We start from the raw sequence: 14995 nt of genomic DNA, 5'->3' as shown, positions 1-14995 counted from the left end.
TCAAATTCATTCCTATATTTGTTTTAATTCAGTATTGACTTGAGAATGAGGACCATATTCACTGCAGATCTGAAAGCAGCATCTTAAATTTAAAACTAAACTTCACAAATTGATCGTTAGCCCACCAGCTTTTCAAGAATCATGGAGTCCAGGAATAAACTGGTCTTTCCACAATTATACAGGATTTGGTGACACCACACCTGAAATACTGGGTGCAGTTTATGAAAGAAAGAAAGTATTTGCTTTGGATGCAGTCGTGATGGTCCAAGAGATTGGTCTCAGCAATTAGAGGATCATCCTATGAATTGTGGTTTTCGTACGTTGGGCTTGCACTCTGGAGTATACAAGGATGAGAAATGATCTCATTGAAGCACACGTAGTTCTGAAGGAGCTTGGCAGGATTAACACATCTTTCTGCTGTTTAGGGAATCTCGAGCACAGATGTAAAGGGTCAAATATTTAGGAGATGAGGAACTTCTTCATTCAAAGGGATGTGAATCTTTGGCATTCTGTATCCCAGTGGAATCAGGATGCTCCATCATTTGAAAATATCTGATGGGACAAAGATTTTATTTTGCTGTTTGGAAGATGTGGTGAACAGGAAGGAAAGTAGAGCAGAGGCCCCAGATCAGTAGTGGTCGCACAGAATGTCTTATCTGGCGGTACAGCTTTTATTTCTTCCCTTTTGTGTGTCAATGTTAGATTGCATTTTCAGGTTACTTTGCCAGAAAGTAACAAATGTACTTTTGAATTACTGTCAATATGGATTATAAGGTTAAACAAGAAATGTATGACGTTGTTTCAGCCTTACTTATTTTAGGGTTTGAAAATATCTCTTTATTTCGTGGAAACTAAAAGCTTCGTAATGTGTCAAGTTGAAATCTTGCACACATCGACTCTAAAGTGAAAGATTCAAACCAGATTCTCTGTAGGAGATGGTGCCTGTTATTTTGTCATGTCTCCTTACAATTTATCTTTAATAACCGCATTTTTCAGTGATTGCTGGGTCAACATCACAATAGTAGTTCTGTCCACAGATGCTGCCAGACCTGCTGTGTTTATCCAGCAATTGATGCTTCGTTTCAAATTTTTGGCATCCGCAGTTCTTTTGTTTTATATTAGAACTGTAGATTTAGGTGGTTTATTCTGGTATTTCTGAATCTTAACTTTTTGCAACTAGACTTTTCTGATATATCTAAATTGGGAAGATACTTTTTATCTTAAACATGTTTTACACTTCACTATAATAATAATAAAGGGATCTGACTAAAATAACTTTTGAAATTTCTTGAAGTTAACATATTAGCTTTGTAGTATGAAGTTTCCTTTAAAGCAAAGTAGTTGCACGTTATTTTGAAGTTTAGTTTTTTCAACAAAGCTTGAAAGTGAAAATAGAGGGCTTCTGAGTTTTCTCTTTCCTCTTTGTTTCTTGAATCTCCGGGTGGCTGGTGACTGTCATTGCATGGCTGCCTTTCACTGAAGAATTTGTCTGTATGGTTCATAATAACTGGAATGTAGATGGCTGAAGTCTGCCTGTTTTAGGTAGGGGAAGCTAGTTTCTGTTATTACTTCCAAAGTGGCACTGAAAACAATTGTCCTAACATAGTCCCAAGGATACAGGATAAACTATTCATACTGAGATGAGAAATTTCTTCACCCGGAGAGTGGTGAGCTTTCGCTCACTATGGAATTTGCTACCATAGAAAGCAGTCAAGGTCAAAAAATGTATGATTTCAAGAACAAGTTGAAAAAAGCATTTGGGGCTAAAAGGATCAAATAATAAGGGGAAGAAGCAGGAACAGGTTTTTAAAATTACTCAATCATGTGATGAGGATGTTGCTTATTGCCGATCCCAATTGGGTAGTTGAGTCAACTACATTGCTGTGGGTCTGGAATCAAATGTCGACCAGACTGGGTAAGGATCTCTCAGGTTTTGAAGTAGATTTGTAGCTCAGGTTGTGGATGTTGCGGTTAGTTGCGTTGCCGGGCTGGTTCTTTGTTGTTCCGTAGTCGTTTCATTACCCTGCTGGGTAACATCATTGATGTTCATGTACCATTGTTGTTAATTTCCTTCCTGTTTGTCTGATGTATTTGTCATGGTCTCTACACCAGACTAAAATGGATAAACAGGAAGGAAATTAACAAGGGTACACCAACACCAATTGGCTACAAAAAGACAGGACCAACGCTCCCCTCATCTCAATCCACATGGAAAAGGAGAACCACCAATTCGATTGGGACAGCACCAATTTCCTGGGACAAGCAAAGCAAAGACAGGCGTGGGAGTTCCTAGAAGCTTGGTCCTCCATGTTGAAAGCCATCAACAATCACACAGAACTTGACCCCATATATGCTCCATGGTGAAAGAAAACCAGAAGTGAGATAATCCAGCTCAATGGACTCCAGAGTTTGAAAACAGGCAGGAAAACACAACAATGCTTCATCAGAGGCCACACTAATGATGTAGCCAGCTGGTTAAGGATGGCAGTTTCCTTTCTTAAAGGACATCAGTGAACCAGATGAGTGTTTCTGACAATTGGCAGTGGATTCATGGTCACCATTGTGTTCCTGTTTCCATGTTCTTTTCATTGAATTCCAGTTCCACTATCTGCTGTGACAGGTTTTAAACCTGGGTGCTCAGGACATTATCCAGCTCTTTGGATTATCAGGTTAGCCATAATATCTCTAGGTTTTTGCCTCCCAATTGAGTTGGATGACCAGCCATGATCTATGAATGGTGGAGCAGGTTCGAATGGCCTAATCCTATTTTGTATTTCGTTGATTTGGAATCAAAACATTCTGGCCAACCTTTTTACTTCCTGTCACAGGAGCATAGCTCAGATCCATGAAGCATATTGCCAGCTGGCTAAAGTCACCCTGTCTTGAATTCATCATTTGTAACAAGCTGTTTTAACTAATAGCTATCTTGAACTTTTGAGTTTACTGAGCAGTCATAAATTCACAAGTTGGTGTGTCTTGGAAATGTGGGTTATGAATCCCTGACTTTAAATAATTTCTTCAGTGCCTTTGTAAGATTTGGTGTTATGTTGTCACATACAGTTTTAGTCATCAGTCCATTTGATAGCATTGAAGTGAACTTGAGAGCAAGAAGGCTAGCATGATGCTAAATCTGAGCTGTATGCAAAAATATTTAAGGGCTTTCTTCCCCATGGAAATCATGTATTGCTGAGTTCGCTACGCAATCATAAGTATAATGAATCACTGGAGAAATGGTTGAGTAATGGAACTGCCAATTTGTGTTGTAAACATTTTATTTTGTTCAAAAAGACCAGTTTGGTTGAAAAAGTGGAATCAAAACCATAATAAACTTGCTCATTGTCAATGAGATTAAATTGGTAACTGAGTGCAAGACAAATCCATTCATCTGACTTGGTTTGATGTGCTATCAGTAGCATAGTTGCCAATCATTGGCTTCACTGCTTGGGATTTTGGAGCAAGAGGGAAAGAACTTAGTTCAATTGTATTCACATTTGCTTCAGATGTCTTCAATTAATTTGTCTTCTTTCTAACCCTTTGAATTTTTAATCGCTGTGGTCTCAACCACCATAACTAATTTTCTTCTACTATACACAGTTAATTGTGAAACCCATTTTACTTTGAGGCACACTCATCAAGTTCCTGATTATTGAATTACCTTTCTTTGGCATGTTGTTCACATTGGAAATGTTCCCTCTGCTCAGACAATGCATTTTTTGCCTTCCTAAATGTCGGCATTGCTGTTCATTTCTTTATCCTTGTTGAATAGAATTTTATCTCCAACCTGTCCATGTCAAAACTGTTATGCTCCTCCTGTAGTTTAATTTGAACCCATTGTCTGGTTTCTCCTTGGATGGTCACCTCAAACATAATCACTGACAATTGCCTTTTGTGATTCTGACATTATCCCTATTAACTTCTGTGACCCTGCAGTAGCCCTTTCTGGTTTCAGCCAGCAATTGTTTCAAATTGGGTTCTCTTCCCCCGCATGGCTAATTCGTGTAGTCCCGGCCTATCGTAAATTCCTTGCTTTTCTTCCTTTGGACCATACCCCTCTTGCCTGTTCATTAGTTCACAATGATATGCTGATGACACTTGTTGCTGTCCCTTTCACACAACACCATAATTATATTCCTTGCTGTCAAACTGCCTTTTCAGTCTCAAGTCATGTTTCTTTGAGTGTTGGGACTGCAAAGGTATTATTTTTGTCCTTGTATATACTTGATTATCTGTTGTTAATTCAGACTTCTTTCCAAACTTGACGTAGCTACATAATACTGTGTAAACTGAGTATCCTGCTGAACAAATGGAACTACTATCAAAAACCACTGAATTCACCTTCACCACATTTGTCTGGGCAGTCCCTCCTTTTACTGTAGTCAGATTTTAGCTGTGTTATACCCATTTCAAGGACTAATTTCTTAAATGCTGTGTTCCACATTCCCTTCAACTCTGTCCTTGTGGCCTTTTGCAGGTGGTAGAAATTTAAAATGAAAACCCTAGAAATATTCAGGTCCAACAGCAGCAGTGGAAAATAACAAAACGTAGTTAACAACTCAGGCCAAGTTTGCAAAGACGTATCATCATTTCTAGCTGTCTTTACAATTTCCATGTCCTTTGTGTTCTACTCGGATCTTCATTTTTCAGCCGCAGTTTATTCTGTTCCTTTTTGGAGTACCAGTTTTTGATAAAACACCTAACTGTCTTAGTCCTGCCTTCTGAAATTCCTACCCTTCAATTATTCTTTCTTCACCTTGTGGGCCTACTCCTGCTCCTGTTTTCTATGTATCCATGAGGATAGTATTCCCTGCACTGGTCACCCAGGTTGATAGTGCTGTTAAAAAGGCTTACTGTGTGTTAGGTTTTATTGGTAGAGGGATTGAGTTCTGGAGCTGTGATGTCATGCTGCAACTGTACAAAACGTTAGTGCAGCCTCACCTGGAATATTGCGTGGAGTTCTGGTCGCCCCATTACAGGAAGGATGTGGAAGCATTGGAGAAGATGCAGAGGTGATTTACCAGGATGTTGCCTGGTCTGGAGTGAAGGCCTTATGAAGAAAGGCTGAGGGACTTGGGTCTGTTCTCATTGGCGAGAAGGCGGCTAAGAGGGGATTTAATAGAGACATTCAAGATGATCAGAGTATTAGACAGGGTGGTGAGAGTCGTCTTCTGAGGATGATGACGTCAGCTTGTATGAGGCGGCATGCCTACAAATTGAGGGGTGATAGATTTTTAAGACAGATGTCAGAAGCAGGTTCTTTACTCGGAGTGGTAAGGGCCTGGAACGCCCTGCCTGTCACAGTAGTGAACTCAGCCACATTAGGGGCATTTAAACAGCCCTTGGATAAGCATATGGACGATGGGATAGTGTAGGAGGATGGGCTTAGATTAGTTCACAGGCCGGCGCAACATCAAGGGCCGAAGGACCTGTTCTGCACTGTATTGTTCTATGTTCTATCTGAGAAAAATCACTTGTGATGTACCAGCTTGATCTTTTTCCTTCATTTAGCACTTCTCAATTTTTAAGTTGCAGTAAAAATGTTTGCTTGTGTACCGGAATATATTGTACTTTTATGCTTTCTGAGAGAGGCTTGATAAATGATGAACCTTCAAACGTTTTGAAAGGAGAAATCAATATGATTATTTTTGACATTAAAGCAATATGAAAGTTGAATTGTAAATGGGCATTAGCAAATTCAAGTTCTTAAGAGTCATATGGAAGTATCGATCTTGTATTGAAACTGAAATATTAGTTCTACCTGGACCTTGACCAACTGTCAACATTCTGTTGAATTTGTGATCCATTGCAGTTAGGTGCATCGTCTGTTATTTGTGTTCATACACACCGTCTCTGCGTGTTAGTGTTTGGGAGAAAGAGCCGGTGGTGGTCTTTGAATAGGAATCAGAAACTGAAAACATCCTTCTTCCCAAGTTCACATAATCTAGTTTATGGAAGTTAATGAAGATTGTCATTCAACCCACCGAGTTCACAATGACCTTTCAAAGAGTATCACACCCCTCTGCCCAATAATCCTGCATTTCCCGTGGATAACCCATCTAGCCTGCACATGCCTGGGCACTGTGGAACACTTTTAGCATGGCCCATTTACCTAACCTGCACATCTTTGGACTGTGGGAGGAAACCCATGAAATGGGGACAATGTGCAAAATGTGCACGGACAGCTGCCTGATGGTGCGGTTGAATCTTGGTGCTGTAAGACAGCAGTGCTAACCACACATCCACCATGCTGCCCCATCTGGGTGGCATCAACTAAAACAGTACCCTGAAGAGCAACCCTGAAACCAGTCATTATTTCTGTGATACAGCAACTGACCTCTTGAGAGAACTACTTCTCTCTTGCTGCACCACATGCGAAATGTGGTGCTGTCTGTTCAAGGATGGTTGTAGAATTTTTTAGAAGTTGAGAAATAGTGATAATGATTAGGGTTTCCCAAATTGGAACCCCATGGGATTTGACAGCTCACATTTTGGAGTTGGCGCCTCTGAGGCAGCAATATCCTCTGGAGTCCTGGAGTTGCAGCCAGCTGCCCAGTGTCTCCCTCACCTTCCTCCAAAAAAAGCTCCCAGTGAGGGGTTGTGACAATTTCTTTTCAAAACAGAATGACAGTGGAGGAAAATGTTTGGAAGCTTGCTGTCTGCTGGGATTTTTGATACGTTGGATTATTATTCCTGAAACCCCTCTGAATTTGCCTGCTATTTTGAAAAGAATATCCTTTTTTGTCACTTGTACTATGATACAGGAATATAGAAATACACTGAAAAGTTTGTACAATGGTGGACTTTAAGTGGCACCACCTTAGATACATTTGTTTGGGTACATATCGTACAGTTTTTAAGAAAAAACTGCTTACACTGTAGATTAAAGAAAAATATAAGCATTACTTAGAGGTAGTTACAACATAATGAAAAGGTTTTAAATTACAGTCCGATAACAGCAGTTCAGCATGAGGTGTCAGGCCCAAGTCCAACAACTATCCCGAATTGCTCCAGCTTCCTGTCCACTCCTTACTGGCACTCAGCAGCAACTAGATAAGTCAAGCTATACCAGGTTTTGTACTTCTGCTTCTCTGTTGCTCCAGGGACATGGCCTGCTCCCACTAACACTGCCAGCTCATGGTCGCTGCCTGCGTGATGCTGTAGAGCTGTTCCCCACACTGCTGTGGGGTTTGCAGCCCATGCACTGCTGCAGGCTCGCTGCACACCATGTTCTGGGGTACAAGGGCTCGCTGCTGTGGATATGCTGCCAGCTCTAGTGTTGAGGGAAGAGAAAGAAGTAGGGTAAAGAAAAGTGGAGCAGAGGAGCTTCAAAAGGAGCATCCTATTCTGCTGCCTAAAGGCTCCCCATCACTTGCTTCCACTTGAGTTATGTCACTTGTTTCAATCTCATCTTGTGTGTTATTCAAACCTTTATTTGTGCCTCCATTACCTTTCTGAAATTTCAGTCGCACAGTGCGTTTTCAGCTCGTCTGTTATAATTGTCAACGTACACTAAATTGTGTTTGCCCTGTGCATGCTGGTCAGTCTGGATTCCTAACCTCTCAGTTCAGTTTTGAATTCTCATCCTGGTGTTTGAATCCTTCCTTGGCCTCGTTCTCCTGAGAACCCTGCATTTCTCTCCAACTCTGGACATGCCCTATCATTGACTACTGTATTGTGAGATATGTTGGCCCAGTTTCTGGAGTTCATTGCATCTGTCTCTTTCTCTCCTGCATTAAATCTACCATGAAACCAACCTCTTGGAGTACATTTTAGCCAACTGTCCTACTATATTTTGTTTTGGACCAATGTCAGTATGTCTCTTTAAAAGTATCTCTTTTATAAGCAGCCTCACTGGCTATAAAGCACTTGGGAATGTCCTACAAAATACCATATAGATGCTGCTGTCTTCTGTGAAACATAATTTGAATGAACCAAACACTTGAATTTGTACACTATCTTTAAGTGTTGCTTCAGTTGTTGTCTAGTATTAACTAGAATATCCAGAATTTGAAATGACAGTTTTATAATTTGTACTACTTGTAAATGACCTAGTTAACGACTGAAACTACTATGTAGATTCCTTGTTTAAAGCAGTAGTGTTGTTAAAGGTAACACGCTGTGAAGCTGGATGAACACACAGGCCAAGCAGCCTCAGGAGCAAGAAAGCTTGATGTTTCGGATCAGGACCCTTCTTCAGAAAATCAGTGCTGTTAAAGAATTTTATTCATAGTGCGTAAAGCATCAACAATGTAGAATCTCAAATTGTTTCATCGAATAAGTGTTCCAAAGATTTCATGTTCTTCATTCTCCAATTAAATGTGCATGACTAAGTAACTACTTTGCTTAATTCAAAGGGAGTAAATACATAGAGAGACTGCTGAAAAAGGAAAGGGCAACATTGAATGGAATGGAGAACCAATGATGAATTGTATTTTTGACAGGCTCAACTGATTTTGCTAACTTTAGAATTCACCTGAGATTTTATCGAAATCCAGTGCTTCATTAAGCTGCTGCTGTGTTGACATTTGTGAAATGTAAGACTATGAAATTCTTCTGTTTTTTAACATTCCACGTCTGTTATAAGCTAAGTTTTTTTGAATTATAAACGAGTTTATTTGTTTGAACCTGAAATTTTAACTTTTTCACTATAGTAAGATCAAATGAGAAGATTCCTTTGCTTTTTAATAAACAAGGCAAAAACACCTGAAGAAGCCAGTTGTAAATTAATTGCAAGATTATTGTCAAATCATTAAAACCTTTACAAAGATGCTTCTGAGATCTCTTTTTTTTTCCTTAACTAAGATCGTCCACCACCATGGTTTGAGCCCTTGACTATAGGCCATATTTCCTGGACTAATTAGCTCATCCATTCTCCTCCCTCCCAGAGTCAGAAGGCTGTACTTAGAACATAGAACATAGAACATTACAGCACAGTTACAGGCCCTTCGGCCCTCTGTGCTGACCTGTCATACCGACCGACCTCAAGCCCATCTAACCTATACTATTCCACATACGTTCATATGCTTATCCAATGACGACTTAAATGTACCTAAAGTTGGCGAATCTACTACCGTTGCAGGCAAAGCGTTCCATTCCCTTACTACTCTCTGAGTAAAGAAACGACCTCTGACATCTGTCCTATATCTTTCATCCATCAATTTAAAGCTATGCCCTCTCGTGCTCGCCGTCACCATCCTAGGAAAAAGGCTCTCCCTATCCACCCTATCTAACCCTCTGATTATTTTATATGTTCCAATTAAGTCACCTCTCAACCTTCTTCTCTCTAACAAAAACAGCCTCAAGTCCCTCAGCCTTTCCTCGTAAGACCTTCCCTCCATACCAGGCAACATCCTAGTAAATCTCCTCTGCACTCTTTCCAAAGCTTCCACATCCTTCTTATAATGCGGTGACCAGAACTGTACGCAATACTCCAAGTGCGGCCGCACCAGAGTTTTGTACAGCTGCAGCATAGCCTCTTGGTTCCGGAACTTGATCCCTCTATTAATAAAAGCTAAAACACTGTATGCCTTCTTAACAGCCCTGTCAACCTGGGTGGCAACTTTCAAGGATCTGTGTACATGGACACCGAGATCTCTCTGCTCATCTACACTACTAAGAATCTTACCATTAGCCAAGTACTTTGCCTTCCAATGGAATTCCTTTGATTCCAGAATGGTTTGTGTGGATTGGATACTAATGTCATGCTGCTTGTTAGTCAGGAGGGAGAGAGAAGACAGCGAGCTACAGAACAGTTAAACTGACACCAGTCATTCGTAAAATACTGAAATCTATTGCTGAGGAAGCAGTTAAGAGGAGACTTTGAAAATCACTTTGGAATTACAAGCTAACAGAGTCACTTTCCACCTGACCAGCCTCTGCATTCCACCGTTTCCAGCCATGTCTAGCATGATGCAACAACCAAAAAAAATGTTGCCCGCCAATCAAGTTTCAGTATTATGAAAACAGTCATTCCATGGTGGTCTCGTCCACTCTTGAGAAATCTCTCACTGCTCCGCCCTTTCTCTCAACAACGTACCATCTGTCGACAGCAGTTGTAATACATGCACATTTACTTACTTTTTCCTCACTGTCTAGTGCCATACAATTTGAATGGAGAATGCAATCTATTATACTGCATTTGTTGTTCAGTGTGGTGGTCTCCATGTGGAGAGACCGGATGTGTTTGGGTAACTGTTTGGGTAACTACTCGTTGGTGTGCAAGCATCATCCGGAGCTAGTCCCTTTTAATTTTTCACCTTTCTCTGACATTAGTATTTCTAACTTTGGTATACTACACTGTTCCATTAAAACTTAATGTAATCTTCAGAACTGGCACCTCATCTTTCAGCTCTGTGTATGCTACAACATTCTGCTGATTTTTGGCAATTTCAGATGGTAAATTCTTGTCCACATTCTGCTTTTAGTATCCCTTTCAGTTTGCATCATGTCTGCTCTTGCAGACCTTCTGTTTTTCGTTTTTTAATTTAGCCTTATCTCCATCATCTTAGTCCCTGGAGAACTGATATTTCCTCATTTAGTCTTTCCTGCCTTCCAGCCTGTTACACATTCCTTTTTGTTGTCACATGTGCCCATTGCTCAAACCTATTGAACTTATCCTGTTTCTGATAAAAGGTCACATCTGAAATGTAAATTCAATTCATCTCTACACAAAAGCTGCCTAACATGTAGTGATTTTCCAACATTTCCTGTGTTTATTTCAGATTTCCAGCATCCACAGTCTGTTCTTCAGTTATCAAACATACCACTGTTTTGTTGCATCTCAGATTGAAATTGAGGTCAATAATTCCACTTTACCTTTTGGAAATGTAAACCCTTGCCTTATTAATGTGGCATTTTGAAAGTACATGGTTAGATTTTTGAACTGTGATTAAAATTAATTGAGCAAAAATGCTCCCAAAATGAATTTCAAATGATTGAAAGAATTTTACACGGTATGACGCATTTTCTCTATGGAAAATGCTAAATCAGAAGCATTTTACTAAATTTAAAATTTTGATATTGCTGTTGATGTCTTAATTAAACAACTAAACTTTATGGATTAGGATCTGATTGGTACAGTAACATTTATTTTCCTTCTCATTTTATGTTCCCATGTTGTAGCAATGTTTGAGGTTTTCCAAGAAACTGTAAAGTTGCAGTAATCTAGTCTAGTAATTGGGTGTGCAGACTTTTTTGATGGATATTTTAGCACTATTTTGTTGATTGATCCAACCTTTTGGGTCTTCTGGGACTCTGACATATACCATATCTTGAAGAGAAGGTGTGTGACTAACTTTTGGGTTATCTGGGTTTCTTAGATCATCTGAAGGATTCTGGATGTGCATTGTTTGGAGTAGAAATTGATTTCCTTATCTCCAGTGAATGATGGCCAAGCACTTTGCATGCACTTTCAAATACTAAAATTGAAAGTGTTCGCTACTCTTAAATTAGAATTTAATTAGTACCACGGCCACATCCAAATTAATTTTATCACTGTGTTCAGACATGTTACATGTACCTCCTGGACAGGTGGGACTTGAACCTGGACAGTCCGGCCCACAGAGAGACATGACTGCTCCACCACAAGACTTGTAAATATGTGTATAACTGGCACAACTCTTCAAATTCTTCAGTGAAGAATTGCATCCATTTTAACTAACTAGCTTTTGGAAATGTGAATTTAATTGTCCCATTGCTTACTTTGATGTAAATGATTTGTCTCTGCTTTTTGCAACAGCTGTCCTTGTGGGCTCCTACTATTGTAATCTATTTCCAAGGAATTAAAACTAAAACAACTTAATGGTTTTGTTTTTGGAAAGCTCCCTGGACATACTGAAGAAGGCCTTTTGCATTATGGAATATTTGTCAAGTATAAATTTTCATCCTTGTAAGTCTTGTACTCCTACATTGTATTCTCAGCATTTTAATTCCATGGATGGTTGTTTTATTTGACTTTGGATGAAAATGCGGTTTTATTGTAGACAATTTGACTTGTAATTTTATTTAATGCTTATCTTTTTTTTAGACTTTGACAGGCTGAAGCAACTATAATGTGAGATATTAGTATCTACTTGGACAAGGTTTTTGTGTATTTACATTTTTCTAGCTTTATTTGAATATTATACATACCTGGAGTGTTTTTTTTGATCCACACATTTGGTGAATTGAGTGAACCAGACAACCACCTCTGTGATAAGTTGAAAGCAGTTTGGGTCAGAATAATACATTTGAAAATAGAGTTGACATTGAAAGGTATATTTTGTCATCAGCGTAAAATAGGTGTTGGTTATTGTCTGAGACACTATAAAATAAAACTACAATAATAATATCTTTGCTCTTTCTCCTGATTTTGTTTTATCCTTCCTGGTGACAGGATGACACCCAGTGACCAGAAGCTTTTGGTTCAATTTGGCCATGTCCCAGCAAACAAGTAAACATTTCCTTTTCCATCTCCCAAGCTAAGGTTGACTGTAGATTGTCATAAAGTCGTATAACACAGACCCATGGAATCTATGTTGATGTATCTACACTAATCACACTTTCCAGCACTTGGCCCCCAGCCTTCAGTGTTAGCATATTTCAAGTACTCATCAACATACTTTTTGAATGTTGAGGCATCCTGCCTCTATTGCCCTTCCAGCCGGTGCATTCCAGATTTCCACCATCCTCTGAAAAGATTTTCCTCCAATCCCCTCGTTATTGATTCATCAATGAAGAGACTTTTGTTAAGCTGCTGTCCACTCTGTCCATTCCCCTCATATAACTTATCTATTTTAATCAGCTTCCCCCTTAGGTTGTTCTTTTTTGATCAGGGAAGGGTAAGTATATCCACGCTTTCTTATTAGTAAAATGCTGCATCCCTGGCAGCATTGTGGTGAATCTCCTCTGCACCCCGTCCAGTGCAGTCACATCCTTCCTATAGTGTGATGACCAGAACTACTCTCAGTACTCCAGCTGTGGCCTAATCAAAATTTTGTACTGCTCTAATATTACCTCTCTGCTGTTATAATCTATACCAATGAAGGCAAGCATTTTGTGTACTGCCTTATCTACTCTATTAACCTGCCTTCAAGGATCTGTGGCCAAGCACCCAAAGTTTCCTCTTTTACGGAGCTTCCTGGTATCCTGTCATTCATGGAGCCGTAGAATTTTATGGTACGGAAGGAGGCTGTTTGGCCCATGCCTGTATGGTCTCCTGAAAGAGCAACCCAGTTAGTCCCATTCTCCAGCCTTATCTCCATAGTCAGTTCAGATCTTCACTTTTTCAAATAAATGTCCTGTCTTTATTTAAACCCACCTCTTCCACTCTCTCAGGTATTGCATTCCAAATCCTAACAACTGAGTTAAGATATTTTCCCCTCATGAAGTTGTGAATCCTTCATTAAGTACTCCCTTATTTTGTTACTTCTTCCCAAGTGCATCATGCCTCACTTTTCAGGGTTAAATTCCATCTGTGACCAATCTGACCAACCTTCCATTGAGTGTATTTCCTGCTGTTAATGACAGTTAGTGGACAATGCGAACATGACTGACTTTCTTTTTCTACCTATTTGCTGACCCAGAAGTCTAAACAGAATGTAATTGTCCTTAAAAGCTATTTAGCATTTTATTTTGATGTTTTTGAAATAGGAGAACTGTTTCTAATTTCGCTGATGTATATTTAAAACCAATTTGGCGCACAACTGAAATTAATGTTTGTTTGTGTTCCTGAAATATTCAGTTAGTCAGTTTACTGTAACAGCATTTCACCAAGCATAATAAATAAAAGATTGTATTTTTCACAGAACTAAACCTGTATTAATCTGCAATAGGAACCCCTGATCTACTGTATTAGACAAAGGAAATTAGATTTGCCCTCAAGTTCTGTGAAGCCTTCTAAAATACAAGGTTAATTTTTAAAATTTGTCAGCTCTTATAGTACTGCATGAAAAACAGTTCAATTGTTCGGCAAGTTTCGATATCCACCACTGGGTTACAGCTGCAGAACAGCTTTGTGCGTGTGAAATGCAAGCATTAAAAAGCAGTTACTGATGTTGCAGTGGTTTTGCGGATAGTTGAAGGTTGGAGCTCATTTGGTAGCAAGAATTTAAACTTGCGCTGTTCTGGGGATGATGTAATGCCACAAGGAACACCATACTTCCTTTTAGTCATGCTGGATGATGACAATAGCTGCCCTTGTTTTATTGAGTCAATGTGCTGAAATGCTGCCATTTCTTAAAGCTTTGGCAGATTTTTGTTCTGGCAGACTAAAGACTTGGTAGTAATGTGTTTAGAACTCAAGAAGAAACTTCAGTTTTTCTTCCTATTTGTTATTTATTAATTCCATGTACCACTATTCCATTCTTTGATGGTGTGCTATACTTGGTTACCTTTTAGTCAATGTTCACAAATTTTTCTACCTCAACTTTGTTACTGTAAAAACTACTGGGCATTTTCACATGCTAAGTATAATGTATGGAAGGATAAGTTGCATTTTTTTATTCATTCGAAGCATGTAGACGTCACTGGTTGTGTTGGTATTTATTCATCCCAAGTTGCCTACCAATTGACAGCATTTTAAGACACTTTCAAAGGGCAGATAGTGATGGGTCACGAGTTACATATGATCTCACCAGGCAGATCAGTGTGTTTACGAATACTGGGCCTAGAAAATGCTATGCACCCACTGACATAGTTTTGAAATATTGTTCCAGTGTTTGAGAAACCTGGTAGTTAATTGCCATTCAAGAAACACCAGCAAACAACAATGTGGTAATACCCTGATAACCTGATTTTGTGGTGGGCCCGGAGGGATAATATTGGTAGAGTACTGGGGATTAATTCATTGATGTCGGAAAAACTGTTCAATTGGTTTTTCTACAACTAACCAAACAAGTAGCTGGTGCCTCAGTTTAAGGCCTAAACTAAAAGGTGACACATCTGACAGGGTAATGGTATGTCAGTCTTGGATTTTTGTGCTACACCTTGGAGTGTGGCTTGAACCTGGAACCATGTGACT

At 39.4% G+C, this 14995-nt stretch overlaps 1 protein-coding gene across 2 annotated transcripts in view; it reads left to right on the top strand.

Moving 5' to 3' along the window:
* LOC125464429 (lissencephaly-1 homolog) overlaps nucleotides 1–14995 on the top strand; it is an 87340-nt gene that overhangs the window by 27003 nt on the left and 45342 nt on the right. The gene's annotated exons all lie outside the window — the stretch shown is intronic.

The sequence above is a fragment of the Stegostoma tigrinum genome, chromosome 27, assembly GCF_030684315.1.
Source record: "Stegostoma tigrinum isolate sSteTig4 chromosome 27, sSteTig4.hap1, whole genome shotgun sequence".
Classification (NCBI taxonomy): domain Eukaryota; kingdom Metazoa; phylum Chordata; class Chondrichthyes; order Orectolobiformes; family Stegostomatidae; genus Stegostoma; species Stegostoma tigrinum.
The sequence above is the reverse complement of the archived record's forward strand: the minus strand, read 5'-3'. Positions and strand labels throughout refer to the sequence as shown.